Source organism: Prionailurus bengalensis, chromosome B4, assembly GCF_016509475.1.
Source record: "Prionailurus bengalensis isolate Pbe53 chromosome B4, Fcat_Pben_1.1_paternal_pri, whole genome shotgun sequence".
In the NCBI taxonomy this organism is placed as follows: Eukaryota; Metazoa; Chordata; class Mammalia; order Carnivora; family Felidae; genus Prionailurus; species Prionailurus bengalensis.
In genome coordinates, this window is record NC_057358.1 from 39,220,748 (window position 1) to 39,235,078 (window position 14,331).

Sequence of the window (14,331 nt, forward strand, 5' to 3'; positions counted from 1 at the left end):
GCAGCTCCAGTCTAGCTTGGTCCCAAAATGACTTGGTTACCCCCAGAGGTGAATTCCATCTGGGAGATGCAAAATCTCTAGCCTCCAGAAGTTCTGGGTTCCGTGTTTTCAGAACTGAGCAATTTTTATGGGTATCAGGGGTCAAGAAGTGAGTGTATTTTAAAAGTACACTGTTTTTTTTTATTAAAGTAGGACATATATTAAGAAAAGCACATAAATCAAAATGTTCAAGATAATTAGTATCAGGGAAATGCAAATGAAACCACAACGAGATACCACCACACACCCACTAGGATGGCTATAATCAAAAAGACAGATAACAACAAGTATTGGTGAGGGTGTGGAGCAATCAAAACCCTCATATGCTGCTCGTGGGAAAGTAAAATCATGCACCCCCTGTGGAAATTGTTTTCTGGCAGTTTCTCAAAAAGTTCAGCAAAGGGTTATCATATGACCCAACACTTCCACTCCTCGGTGCATACCCACGAGAAATGGAAACATTTCTACACAAACACTTGCACATTAATCTTATAGCCCATTATTCATAAGGGCCATAAGGTGGAAACAACCCAAATATCTACCAGCTGATGAATTGATAAATAAAAGTGGTATATCCACACAATGGAATAATATTGGGCCATAAAAAAAAAATAAGGTACTGATTTGTGCCACAGTACAGATGAACCTTGAAAATATTATGCTAAATGAAAAAAAGCCAGTTGCAAAAGACCACATATTATATGATACCATTTATACTAAATGTGAAGAATAGGAAAATTTACAGAGACAGAAAGTAGGTTAGTAATTGCTTAAGTCTGAGAAGGAGGGGGCTATAGGAAGGTGATAGCTAAAGGGTACAGTTTCTTTTAGTGGTGATAAAAAGGTTCTAAAATTGACTATAGTAAGTGATTGTATATATCTGTATATACTAAAAACTATTAAATTGTATAATTTAAATGGATGAATTCTATGATATGTGAATTGTATCTCAATAAAACTGTTATTTTAAAATGTTCAGCTCAAAAAAATGTCTAGCTCAATGAATTATTCAAAAAATGAATACCTTAGGGTTCCTTGGTGGCTCAGTCAGTTAAGCATCTGACTCTTGATTTCAGCTCAGGTAAGTTCGAGCCCCACATGGGGCTCTACACCGATAGCATGGAGCCTGCCTGGGATTTTCTCTCTCCCTCTATCTCTGTCCCTCCCCTGCTTTCTTTCTCTCTCTCTCTCTCTCTCTCTTCCTCATCCTCTTCCTCCTCCTCCTCCTCCTCCCATGCTGGTTCTCTCTCTCAAAAATAAATAAATAAATGTTAAAAAATGAATAACTCATGTAACCATCACCTAGGTCAAGAGATGGAACATTCTAGGGACACCTGGGTGACTCAGTCGGTTAACATTGGGCTCTTGGTTTCTGCTCAGGTCATGATCTCACAGTTTGTGGGTTTGGGCCCAAATCAGGCTCCTCGCTGTCAGTGCGGAGCCTGCTTCGAAATCTCTCTCTCTCTGTCCCACACCTCCTGTTGTTTCTTGCTCTCTCTCAAAATAAATAAACTTTAAAAAATATTTTAAAAAAGGAGTAGAATATTCTAGAACCCCAGAAGCCTCCCTACCTCCTGTGAGGAAATGTATTTTTTGTTTATTCATTGAGTCCCCTATCTCCAGAAATCTTACTGTTCATCTCTGGAGTAAGTCATTTAGTGTGCTTGGTATTAACTTCCAATGGGTCTGTAATAAAACATGGGGACTTCCCTGGTGATCTTTCTCATGAAGAACAGTGTTAAGTTCCAGGTTCCTATCTTAAGGAGGGCACTGACACATTTGGGCTCATCTCAAAGATATGGGCAGAGTAGGGAGAGGACCAGTTCAAGTGAACAACAGCTGAGGAGCCAGGTATATGTTAGCCTGGAGAAAAGACATCCTGGGGGGACCTAATTGTTGTCTTCCCCTATTAAGGTGTTGACACATGAAAGCGAGGACACCTATGCTGTGTCACCCCTACTGGATATCTGAGAGCAGGAGTCGGGCAATCCTACTATGTACAGTGTCCAGCACTACCTTTGGTACTCGACACACAGACATCATCAGAATCAGTTACCGAGGGCATGATATGTGTCAGGCATTTTCTCAAGTCTGCGCAAAGACCTTGCCAGATGGTTGTGATTATCCACATTTCACAAATGAAGAGTTAACTGGCTGGAGAAGAGTTCCTGGTGGGGATAGATGGCACAATGTGGTCCTCTCCAGCCCCAGCACCTTTATCCTGATTTGAATCTTACATGCTGGCTGTAGGTGTGGTCTTTAGAGCTACAAGGCCCCTTAGCCTGTCCTTGACCACTCCCACTTGACCAACCTCCCATAACCATGCCAAGAAACCCAAGCTGAAGGAAAAGGTATTCTTACTTTGACTCCAAAATCCATTCCCAGGGACCAAGGAACAACTCCCTCAAACACAAAGTCAGCAAGTCCGTTACATGGAACCAGAGAGACACAGGGAGACTGAGGACCTTCCAGGAAGGAAGGAGAAAGAGGGACGATACCAACATGCCATAAACGAGCTGTGGTCATCAGGATGATGCTGTCCCAGTGGGTAGTCCTGCCTCTTCCTTGGAAATTCACATTTCAGATTCTATTCATCCTGAAGGACTATTGCCATGTACTATGCGCTGAGCTGGATGCTTCCCTTCGTGAAAGCCTCCGTGGAACCCCATAGCATCCCTGTGAATACATGCAACATTATCCCTTTTAAAGATGATGAAACCAAGATTCTGACCAGCAGCTGCATGAACCTCTTCAGGAAACGTTGGTCTAAAAAGGCTATTTTGGGTTTATTCATGGCTTCTCATCTAACCTGCTGTGAGATGACCCACACATATCACCCCTCCCAGGCCTCAGTTTCCCAATCTGTAAGCATGGAGCATGGGACTAGGGCTGCACAGTAGCTTGAAGAAATGGTCTGAAAAGAACAAAGAAAGTGCTTTTCCAAATATGGGTCTTTGCAGGAGCACCATTTGAGTGCAGCCCCTGGTTTTGGCTTAAATTGTTCAGAGTTGACCATACAGAAAATTACTCATATGGCTGAGATTTGGGCAGATGGCATTAAGAGATCTGACAATGTTGTTCTAGATGTGAAAGCGAAGTCTCCATGCCCCAAAAGTTCTCAAACGTTTCTGTCTCTGAAGCTCTGGTCAAATCTGTGTGTCATAAATTTGCTTTCAGTTTCCTTTGACAGAGGTGGGGAGCTGATAGGTGGGGGAAACCTGCTTTTTTTCCTCAGATGCTGTAATGCATACTTAATAGATGTGCAATTATGATCACCCAGTGAGGGCTCTCACAGCTTCTCGACTTCTGAACACTAACCTGGCAACCCACGCCACATCCCTGCGGCCTGGCCCTGGTCCAGGCTTCTGAGTCTTATCTGTCAGACCCTTAATAAAAACAGGAACTGGATCCTTAATGACCCAGGGGCTACCTCTGGCTCCTTTCTTGCCTGGTCTACTCTGGGCTCTCAAATGGCCTCCAAGCTCTGAAGGAAAGGTTTTTCCCAGCTCAGCAAAGGGCCACACACATCTCCAGCTTCTATAGCTGTGGCTCAGAGTTTAGCCTCTTAGGGCTGGAAGAGATTTGTAAGTCCTTAGATTCATTCCACTGACACCAGGTCGGCCACATGTAGGGTTCCCAAACCTCACTGCCTTCTCTTTCTTTAGGTCCACATCTGTGCAGGCCTTGTGAATCTTTTAATCAGATCATCCAGTCGTGGCCAAAGATTCTCACCATCCCGTGCCAGCTAGATCCTTAGGCGGGCACAGATGGTGACTTGGTAGCTCCTATTTGCACCTGCTGTTTTAGAGGACTCAAGAAGTGGAAGTCCTCGTAGACTCAGCATGCGTCCTGTAGTAGCCCCTGACCTTGTCCTAGTGTGCTTGTGCTAATAGCACTGACTGTGTGTTCAGTTGTATCGACAGACTCTTGTAATTAAGTTCTCCTGGGCACATGGGCTATTTTCCCAAATACAATCTATTTGCCTTAAGGAAGGAAGAATGCATCTTACACTTTATCGCCCAGCATAGAGCCCAGCAGTGGTAGTAATAATAATAGTCACGAGTTATGAGAGCTCTGTGTCAGACACCATGAAAGGAATTATTCATACATTCATTTATTTTACTTTGATAAGAATAGCACAATTAAATGTTACCATTGTAAGACAAAGAAACAAGGATCAGGTTCGTTAAGGGATTTGTTCCAGGTCATACAGCCTATAAATGATAGAATCAGCATTCAAACCCAAGACAATCTGAGAACAAGTTGTATTAAGCTAAGCTAAACTATGCTGTGTAACAAGTAACTCTGAAATGTCAGTGGCCATATATACATATACAGGTAATGCAAGTCTATTTCTCACCCATCCAAAAGCTGCTACAGGTCTGAGCGTCTCTCCAGAGTTGTTGCCCTCCTTGACGCCATTCAGCAACCCTGTCTCTTTCCATCTGGTTTCCTCCACCCTGACGTGTGGCCTTTACGATCCGTCTATCCGAGGAAGAGGGGGCTGGAAGGTTGTGTGGAGCTTCCACGGCTAGACGTGAACATGACCGGACGGTGTCACTTCCACCCATATTCTGTGAACAGATCACTCACATGCCCCCACCTGACTCCTCTGTGTTCAGGAAAGAGGAAAATCAGAAATGAGGAAGCCCTAGCAATCTGCTACAGAAGCTTATGTGTATTCCACCATGCTAAGCTCCCTCTAAAACCTGAAATTAAAAAACAAAGTACTTTCTGACTGACATCACCACCAGGGCATCGCTGGGATACAAAAGATTATAAAGGAGGAGGTAGGGGGGCGCTTCACTCTTGAGAAAAAATGCAGGCTTTGATATGTTTAATCAGCCTCCAAATCCCCAACCTAATTATCACCCAGACAGAGGAGCTGGGCTGCCCTTGCTTCCCCTCATTCTGATTATTGATCTTCTGTGACTTCTCATTAAGGTGTCGCTAGTATCCGCTATACCCTAATCTTCATGCACACAAATGTGCGGATGGTGTGCACAGCAGAGGGGAACGTCAAAAGGCAGACACTGTTGGTGCAGCTTTGGGCACTGGACAGACACATGGCTTTCATATTCAGGTTCTTATTAACCCTCACAACAAACCTATTTAGTGTAGCGTTTGGTACTCTCACCCATCGTACGGAGCAGGAATCAGAGCCTCCGAGTGATTACACTACTTTCCCAAAGTTACACACTGGGATCTTCTCATTAGAAGCCCTCAGCTTTTCCACTACAATCACAATTTTCCCCACCCCCTTTTATTTCCTTAAGTAGATTTCAGTTGCACTGAACTGTACTAATCATAATACTTATTTCTTGATACACTCTTATCTTTGTTTCATGCACAACCCTACTTGGGTTTCTTTGCTGTTTTGTTTCATTTTTATTTTTAAAGACAAACTCCCAGAAACATACCACCCAGCATGCGGTTTTTCTTCATCCTATCCTCCCTGCCTCCTCCACCAATGTAATGTAACCAATATACTAAATTCCAGAGGCATCATTTCCTGCTTTCCTTTTTACATTATTTTATCCAGTTTATATGTATTCTTATATTTACTTTATTTTTTTTAATTTTGTAAAATGAGTATAATTGTCATAAATTATATTTTGCACTGAATATGATAGTAAGGTTGATCCACATTGTGTGTCACAATGGTTCATTCCTTTCGAACACTGTATAATATTATTGTATGAATTATTCATGTTACAGTCTATTCTCTTATCACTGCTATTGTGAGCAATATTGCCATGAAATGTCTTTTGGTGGGTGTGAAAAATTTGTCTATGTAACTAGGAGTGAAATTACTATGTGGTGGCATATGGGAAGATTTTTAAAGTAGTTGTAACAATTTACACACCCATAGGCAATGAAAGATGTGTGGACCTACATCCTCTCCAACATTGGGTCAAATTCTTAAAGTTTCCAAATGAATGGATGCACTTCTCTGATCACTAATGAGGTTGAGTTTGTTCATTAGCTTTATGTTTCCTCTTCTGTGAATGCCTGTCCATGTCTCTTGCCCATTTTTCTACTGGGCTGTTTATGCTTTTCTTATTGACTTATAGGAGTTCTTTGTATATTCTTTAAGCCAACCTGTTTGTAATTTGTCTTTTCAGTTTCTTTAATGAAGTTTCATTTGATGTTCTTTGTTTTAATATCTCTAAGATTAACACTTTCTGTATTTGTTTGACAAACTTTTCCCTGCCCCAAGGTCTAAAAGATACTCATTTATGTGTTCTTTTAAATCTAGAATTTGAAATCTAAAGTTAAAAGTTTTTTCAAACTTTTCTCTTTGACAGTTAAGTCAATCTGAAACTGTTTATTTTTATATGGTGTGAGATAGGGAATATATTTCCTCTTTTCCCATATGGATAATCATTTTTTTCAGCTTTGTTTGTCGAAGAGCTCCCCTTTTCCCCTCAATCAACCATGCCACCTCTGTCACTTTTCAAAGTTCTAAATCTGCACAGGTCTGTTTCTGCATTCTCCATTCTATCCCATGTGTCCATCCTGTGGCATTGCCAGAATGTCTTCATTACTCAAGCAGAGTGAGATTGGCCTCTCTCCTGGTTCTACTTCTTCCAGCATTGGAAATGACACCATTTCCCTCTAGAACCTTTCAGTCCTGATGAATTTCCTTTTCTCCATAACCTGCTCAATCACAATCCGAGACTCGCTTTACCCAAAGAGTCTCTATACACAGAAGGAAGTGACAGGTCAAGAACTTGATCTCACTGGGCACCATCCCTGAGTATTCTTGCCTGGCTCACCCTACAGTGATCAGGGCCCAGGATTGCACATTTGCTTGTCTACAGCCCCAAACACCTTTGTCTAGATAACCCAACAACCCTTGTCATCCATGGAAGCCCTTACAGTGCCCCAGATAGGCTGAGTCCCTATCTCCAGTTTTGCTAAAACCCAGAGGAACATGTGATGGGAAGAGAATTCCACAGCCTCTGGGATTGGCTCTGGTTTGTGGATGAGTAAGTCTTGCCTTCCCAAGATGTGATGTAGAGAGAAGATGTGATTAAAGATTAAAGATGTGATTCTTTAAAGAAGATGTAATTTCAGAGTTTCTCTTGTTCTTTGTGTACCGAACGGGGTTTAGGAATATCCCTTAAAGGGATTTTTAGATGTGCAAAGGGAGATCTCAGAGTTCAGCGGGATGCTGGAGGTTAAAAGTAAGACTGCTTTATGAGCTGCTAAACAGACATTTTGAAATTGCACAAGGTTGGGACCTTAAAAGAGAGTAGATGGTTGAAAGGGTCTTCAGAGAAAGGATCCTCAGCAACTAAGTGTGGGCATGACCAGTGAAAAATCTTCCCTATAAGAAAAGGGCCAACAAGTTTCTAGAAACAGTGATGTCTGACCTTCAGTATGTAGTTTTTTTCCTTCCTTGTGCCAACCAGCTAGCTATTTCTAGCCCTTGGGAAAGTCTGTTAAGCACAATAGCTGTGTGTTCATGTTGCTCTAGGGGAAGAAAAATCAGCTGTAGTCTGAACAGTAGACAAGACAAGGGTTTGGAAGAACAGCTGCCCTAGTGTGGGGGTAGGGAGCAAAATGTAAGTGAGAATCAAGAATTTCCTAAGTGCAAGAATTAGAAGGTAAATATGGCCATAAGAATATAAACTCACAAGCAGGATCATGGGAAATATTGGAGAGGACTCTGGGAAAGACTCTGGCTTCCCATGGTGCTGAAATGGATGCTCAACCCCTATTATTTAGATGTTAAGGCAAAGGTAAAACAGAAGACTGGAAAATGTGGATTCATTTAGAGATGCATGGATACAGGGGCTGTGAGGGATGTGATGGTCTTGAAAACTTATGGGGCTTCTTTAAGTCTGGTCTGAGACCCTCATTTCACAGTTGCTTTGTGAAAGGAGCAGAGATAGCAAGGGGGCAACTCCAGAAGGCGAAGGATTAACTTATCAAGGTTGAAAGACAAAAATCCATCCTTTAGGGGTCCCTGTATCCTAACCACAGACCCCTCTCCAATCAGGAGCCAGCCAGAGTCAGACAATGGGTGAGATCTTTCTTTCTCCCTTCTTCTTCCCTATTGTCTGCAGGTATTATGACCAGGGAACATTTGTCAAGTCATTTGGAGATAGTCTGTACCAGGCCAGCTTGGGCGGAGGAAGTGGTAGTACTGAGTGAGGGACACTCTAATCATTCACCGTTGATAACTTAGTCTCTCTCTCTCTCTCTCTCTCTCTCTCTCTCTGTGTGTGTCTCTTCCCTCACCCCCCCCCCCCCATATATTTTTCTATTATAGTAAAATATACTTTCTGGCCATTTTCAAGTGTACACCTCAGTGGCATTAAATAAATTCAAAATGCTGTGCAACCATTACCACTATTTCCACAATTTTTTTTATAACCCTAAACAGAAACTCTGTACTCATTAAATAATAAATTCCCATAAAATTAACAAATAAATAATAAATTCCCATAAAATTAACAAATGAATAAACAATGAATCTCCACACATCCACCCCATCCAGTGCTGGTAACCTCTATTCCACTTTCTGTTTATGTGACTTTGTCTATTCTAACTACCTCAGATAAGTGAAATCATATATTTGCCCTTTTGTTCTGGCTTATTTCACTTAGCAAAATGCCTTCAAGATTCATCTATGTTGTAGTGTATATCAGAATTTCATTACCTTTTATGGTCTATTATATGTATAAATGTCTGTTATATGTATACACCATACTTCGTTCATTCTCTGTTGATGCAGACTTGGGTTGTTTCCACCTTTCGGCTATTGTGAATACCGCTACTATGAATGTTGACATGTTAGTATCTGTTAGAGTCCCTGCTTTTGATTCCTTTCCATACATATCCAGGAGTGAAATCGCTGGATCGTATGGTAACTTTATGCTTAGCTCTTTGAAGGACCACCAAACTGCTTTCCATAGTAGCTAGACCATTTTACATGCCACCAAGCAATGCATAAGTGTTCCAATATCTCCACAACCTCTCTATCATTTATTTTCTGTTTTTATTTTGAAAATAGCTATTTTAATTGGTTATGAAATGGTATCTCATTGGGGTTTTTGATTTGCATTTCCTTAATGACTAGTGATGTTGAGCATCTTTTGATGTGCTTATTGGCCATTTGTATACATTCTATAGAGAAATGTCTAGTCAAGTTCTTTGACCATTTTTCAATTGGGTTATTTGATTTTTGTTGTTGAGTTTTAGGAGTTCTTTATATATTTTGGATATTAATCCCTTATCAGGTATGTGATTGGCATTTTTTCCCTCCCATTCTGTGGGTTGTCACTTCAGTCTCCTAATATCATTTGATACACAAAAGTTTTTAATTTTAATTGAGCTCAATTTATTTAGTTTTTCTTTTGTTGCCTGTGCTTTTGGTGTCATATTCAAGACATCATTGCCAAATCTTATGTCATGAAGGTTTCCCCTAAAAGAAGAAGGTTTTCTTCTAAAAGCTGTATAGCTTTATTCTATTCTTATTTTTTTTTAACACATTAGATTTTATTTTGCCTTCTTTTTTTTTTTAATTTTTTTTTTTACTGTTTATTTATTTTTGAGACAGAGAGAGAGCATGAATGGGGGAGGGTCAGAGAGAAGGAGACACAGAATCTGAAACAGGCTCCAGGCTCTGAGCTGTCAGCACAGAGCCTGACGCAGGGCTCGAACTCACAGACCGCGAGATCATGACCTGAGCCGAAGTCGGCCGCCCAACCGACGGAGCCACCCAGGCGCCCCTATTCTTATTTTTTAAGTGTTTATTTACTTTCGAGAGAGAGTGTGTGTGTGCAAGCAGGAGCAGGGGGGGACAGAGGATCCAAACCAGGCTCTGTGCTGACAGCAGAGAGCCCAAAGTGGCGCTCGAACTCATGAACCATGAGATCATGACCTAAGCCAAAGTCAGACACTTAACTGACTGAGCCAGCCAGACACCCCAAAGCTGTGTAGTTTTAGCTCTTTATTGTCTTTGATCCATTGGAGTTAATTTTTTAAATACAGTACAAAATAAGGTTCTAATTTCATTCTTTTGGATGTGGATATCCAGTCTTCCTAGCATCATCTGTGGAAAATTCTGTCCTTTCCATTGAATAATCTTTGTTCCCTTGTTAAAAATCATTTGACCATACATTTGAAAGCTTATTTATGGGCTCTTTATTCTGTTCCATTGGTCTATATGTCTGTCTTTATATCAATACCAGACTGTTTTAATTACTGTAGCTTTTGTAGTAAGTTTCGAAGTCAGGAAATTCAAGTCTTTCATCTTCTTCTTTTTCAAGATTGTTTTGGTTATTCAGGGTTGTTTGAGATTCCATATGAACTTTAGGATGGGTTTTTCTATTTTCACACACACACTATATTCCATATTATATATTTTATGTTATATGTTATATATTTTATATATCAATATCACTGGGATTCTGTCACAAATTATGTTGAATGTCTAGATCACTTTGGGTAGTATTGTTAGCTTAACAATATTATGTCTTCCAATCTGCAAACACAGTATGTCTCTCCATTTATTTATCTTTAATTTCTATCAGCTAAGTTTTGTAGTTTTTCATGTACAAGTCCTTTGCCCCCTTGATTAAATCTATTCCTAAGTATTTTATTCTTTTTGAGTCTATGGCAAATGGAATTGTTTCCTTAATTCCTTTTACAGATTGTTGAATATGTAGAAACAAAACCGATTTTTGTGTGTTGATTTTGTATCCTGCTACTTTACTAAATTTGTTTAACAGTTTTTGGTGGAATGTTTAGGGTTTTTTACATATAATATCATGTCACCTGTGAACATAGATCAGCTTACTGCTTGTTTTACTTTTTTTTTAAGTTTATTTATTTTGAGAGAGAGCGTGCACAAGTGAGTGGGGGAGGGGCAGAGAGAGAAAGGGGGAGAGACAGAGAATCCGAAGCAGGCTCCACACTCTCAGTGAGGAGCCCAACGTGGGGCTCAAACCCATGAATGGTGAAATCATGACCTGAGCCTAAATCAAGAGTCGGATCCTCAACTGACTGAGCCACCCAGGTACCCCTCACTGCTTGTTTTCCAATATGGGTATATTTTATTTCTTTTTCCTGCCTAATTGCTCTGGCTAAAGCTTCCAATACTATGTTAAACAGAAATGGTGAAAACATACATCTTTGTCTTGTTCCTGGTCTTAGGGGTGAATCTCTTTTTCTAAAAATGGGATCTTTTCACTTCACTGTCAGAAATGATGTTTTAAATGCATCTAAGAAGATATCTGGGGGCTAAATTCATGGTAACAAGTGAATAATTAATATCAAATTCTCTCTTTGGAACAATTCTTACAAACTTGGAGAATATTGAAGCTGAAGACCCAGAAGGGTAGAGTGACTTTCCTAAGTCAACACAGCAAATTGGATACTATTCTGGGACTAGAAGTCAGGACTTCTGACTCTTGTCAAATGCTACTGACATTAGAGCACATAGTAAAACACAAAAGAGAGGCACCTGCAACTCTAGAAGTGAAACAAGAATTTCAAGAGAAGCAGGAGGGGCACAGAAAGGGAGTGAAGCTCTGGGGAGCTAGATTGATTTTGAAGACAAATCCTCACTACTTCACAATTTGGCTAGAACGGACCTAGAAACAAATTAAGTTTTACAACCCCTACCTGTTGGGGCTTAGATTAATGAACTCATTTATTCATTTAAAAAATATACTGAGGCCTACTATGTGCCATGTACTAGGAAAACAGCATGGAACAAAAACTTAAGGTGTCTACTCCTCAGGGAGCTGACATTCTAGTGCTACTTGTTCCCAAACCCCTCTTTGATAACCTCCTTCTTTCTTCAAATTCTCCATAGCGTGAGCCATAGCATACAAAGTAGGAAGATTCAGCTGAGGTCAGAGATGCTATTAAAAGTTAGAATGTGAAAATAACAGCAATAGGGATAACAGCAGCTTTGAGGATTCTTTGGGGCTATGAAGGGTCTCTGGCGGTCCCTCTCTGTCCAAGGACAATGAAGAGGTGAAGGTCATCCCACTCCTGTTACTGAGCAACGTCTGATGCAGTGGCAGGAGTCCTACTCTATTCTTTTTTTTTTTTTTTTAATTTTTTAAATGTTTTATTTTGTTTTGAGAGAGAGAGAGACAGAGGGAGAAAGACAGAGTGGGGGAGGGGCAGAGAGAGAGGGAGACACAGAATCCGAAGCAGGCTCCAGGCTCTGAGCTGTCAGCACAGAGCCTGACATGGGACTTGAACTCACAGACCACGAGATCATGACCTGAGCTGAAGTTGGATGCTTAACCAACTGAGCCACCCAGGTACCCCTGTCCTATTCTATTCTTAGGAGAGAATTTTTGGAGCTCAGTCTCTGTCTCCAGGTGGAAGATCTCACACTAAACCCCAACTGTAGCTAAGAAAGGTGTGGCATGGATCCGAATGCCAGAAAACCCTGTCATAGAGTTCAGTCCTAAAAGCTACAGGGAAAACAGTCACAGAAGCCGTTGGTTGATGGCACCCTGGCCTATCATCAACATTCTTAGGGTCGTTCCTTGTCACAGCTAGGTCTCTCCACTCTGTCTGCCTCTGTCTTGCTGTCCCACCGTCTGCCCCAGTATCAACCCAGTATCAGGAAGAGCAGGGAATTAGGCAAAGTGAAAAAGCCTTGGGAGGACATGAGGGGAGACCCCACTGGGGTTGTCACTGGGGTTCAGTGACAAGAGTTGGAGGACCTGGATTCTAGTTCCATCTCACTGGCTGGTTCATGTGTCTAGAAAGATCACTTTACTGTTCTTGATCTCATCTTTCGCATCTGAAAAGTGGGGAAACATATTAGTGAAGATAATGCCCAGCTACTGTAGCAGCGACAGACCCAAATCTCAGTGGCTTAAGACAAGAGAAGTTTCTAATTCACTTAAAGTCCACTTGACAGTGGGGATGGGGAGCTACTCCACAATATCTTCCAAGGACCCAGGCTGGCAGAGCATCTGGCATTCAAGGATGCCTGGCTGTCAACAGGCAGTGCCAGACGGGAAGAGAAGAGTACAATAAGGATCTCACAGGAGGTGTCTGTGGACCAGGTCTGTAAATGGCACGTATCACTCTGCATGCATTCCGTGCAGACATCTCACCGCAGGGTAGACTGGGAAACAGATGAGCCGTGTTCTTAGGAGGCACGGGAAGCAGACAAAGACCCTGCACCGACGAGGCTCACTTTCTATGGCTTTGTGGCTTAAGGTGTGATCCATGGACCATGAGCAACAGCATTTCCTGGGAATGTATTAAAAATGCAGAATCTCAGGGGCACCTGGATGGCTCAGTGGGTTGAGCATCTGGCTCTTGGTTTCGAGCATCTTGGTTTCGGCTCAGGTCATAATCTCACAGTTCGTGAGTTCAAGCCTCATGTCAGGCTCCACACTGAGAGTACGGAAGTTGCTTGGGATTCTCTCTCTCCCCTTCTCTCTCTGCCCCTTCCCCTGCTCATGTGCATGCATACACACACATACACACACACACACACACTCAAAATAAATAAACCTAAAAAAAAAGAAATGCAGAATATCAGACCCTACCCCAGATGCACTAAGTCTGAACCTGAATTTTAATAAGAGCCATAGGTAGTGTGGGTCCACTTTTCAGGGTTGAGAGGAATGTCCTAGTGAGGGGAAATGAACATGCTGGTCTAGTATCCTGGTTACTTCATTAACAAGGGCTGTGGAGTCTGATGAACCTGACGGAATCCTGTGTCTTCCACTTGTTAGCTGCATAATCTTGGGCAAGTTACTTCGTCAAGTTTTAGTTCCTCCAATGGTAGTAATAATGGTACTTACCTTACAGGGTCATTGGGATTATGAAATGAGACAGTCCATACAAACTCATCATCACACTGCCTGCCATAGAATTTGTGCTCAACAGATGTTCACTGGTATTAACCTCATTGCTATTACTTCTCCCACAGAGTTGGTGTCCCTTTAACTTCCCTAAATCAACCCCAGCACAAGGATAGCAAATACATGGCATGCATCTCACTAGTTTATTCTCCAGTGTCCAAGATAGACTCGCTAGTCATTCAAGACACTCTTTCTCCCAGAGCCCAGACTTGCCTGAGAGTCTGTCTTACACAAGTCTTCAGGTAGCTGTTACTACTTAACTGAAGTAGGTATGTAAGAAAAACGATTTGCCATCTCTGGTTGACTTGGGCACTGGCAGTGACCAAACTTCCCCTTTACTCTCAACTGTATCGGTATTCTTATTAGGGGACAAGGAAAGAGAAGAGGGCGAAGACCAGTAGAAAGTGTCCAGCCTGGGAGACTATGAGGA

General features: G+C 41.6%; 1 long non-coding RNA gene across 1 annotated transcript in view; it reads right to left on the reverse strand.

The window, feature by feature from the left end:
• Window positions 1–1,501: 1,501 nt before the first annotated feature.
• Window positions 1,502–14,331, reverse strand: part of LOC122472690 — a 60,394-nt gene continuing 47,564 nt past the window's right edge. Inside the window, exons 3-4 of the long non-coding RNA XR_006294504.1 lie at window positions 4,400–4,570; window positions 1,502–2,715 (exon numbers count right to left, since the gene is read on the reverse strand). This is a non-coding gene — a long non-coding RNA (uncharacterized LOC122472690). The remainder of the gene's footprint in view (window positions 2,716–4,399; window positions 4,571–14,331) is intronic.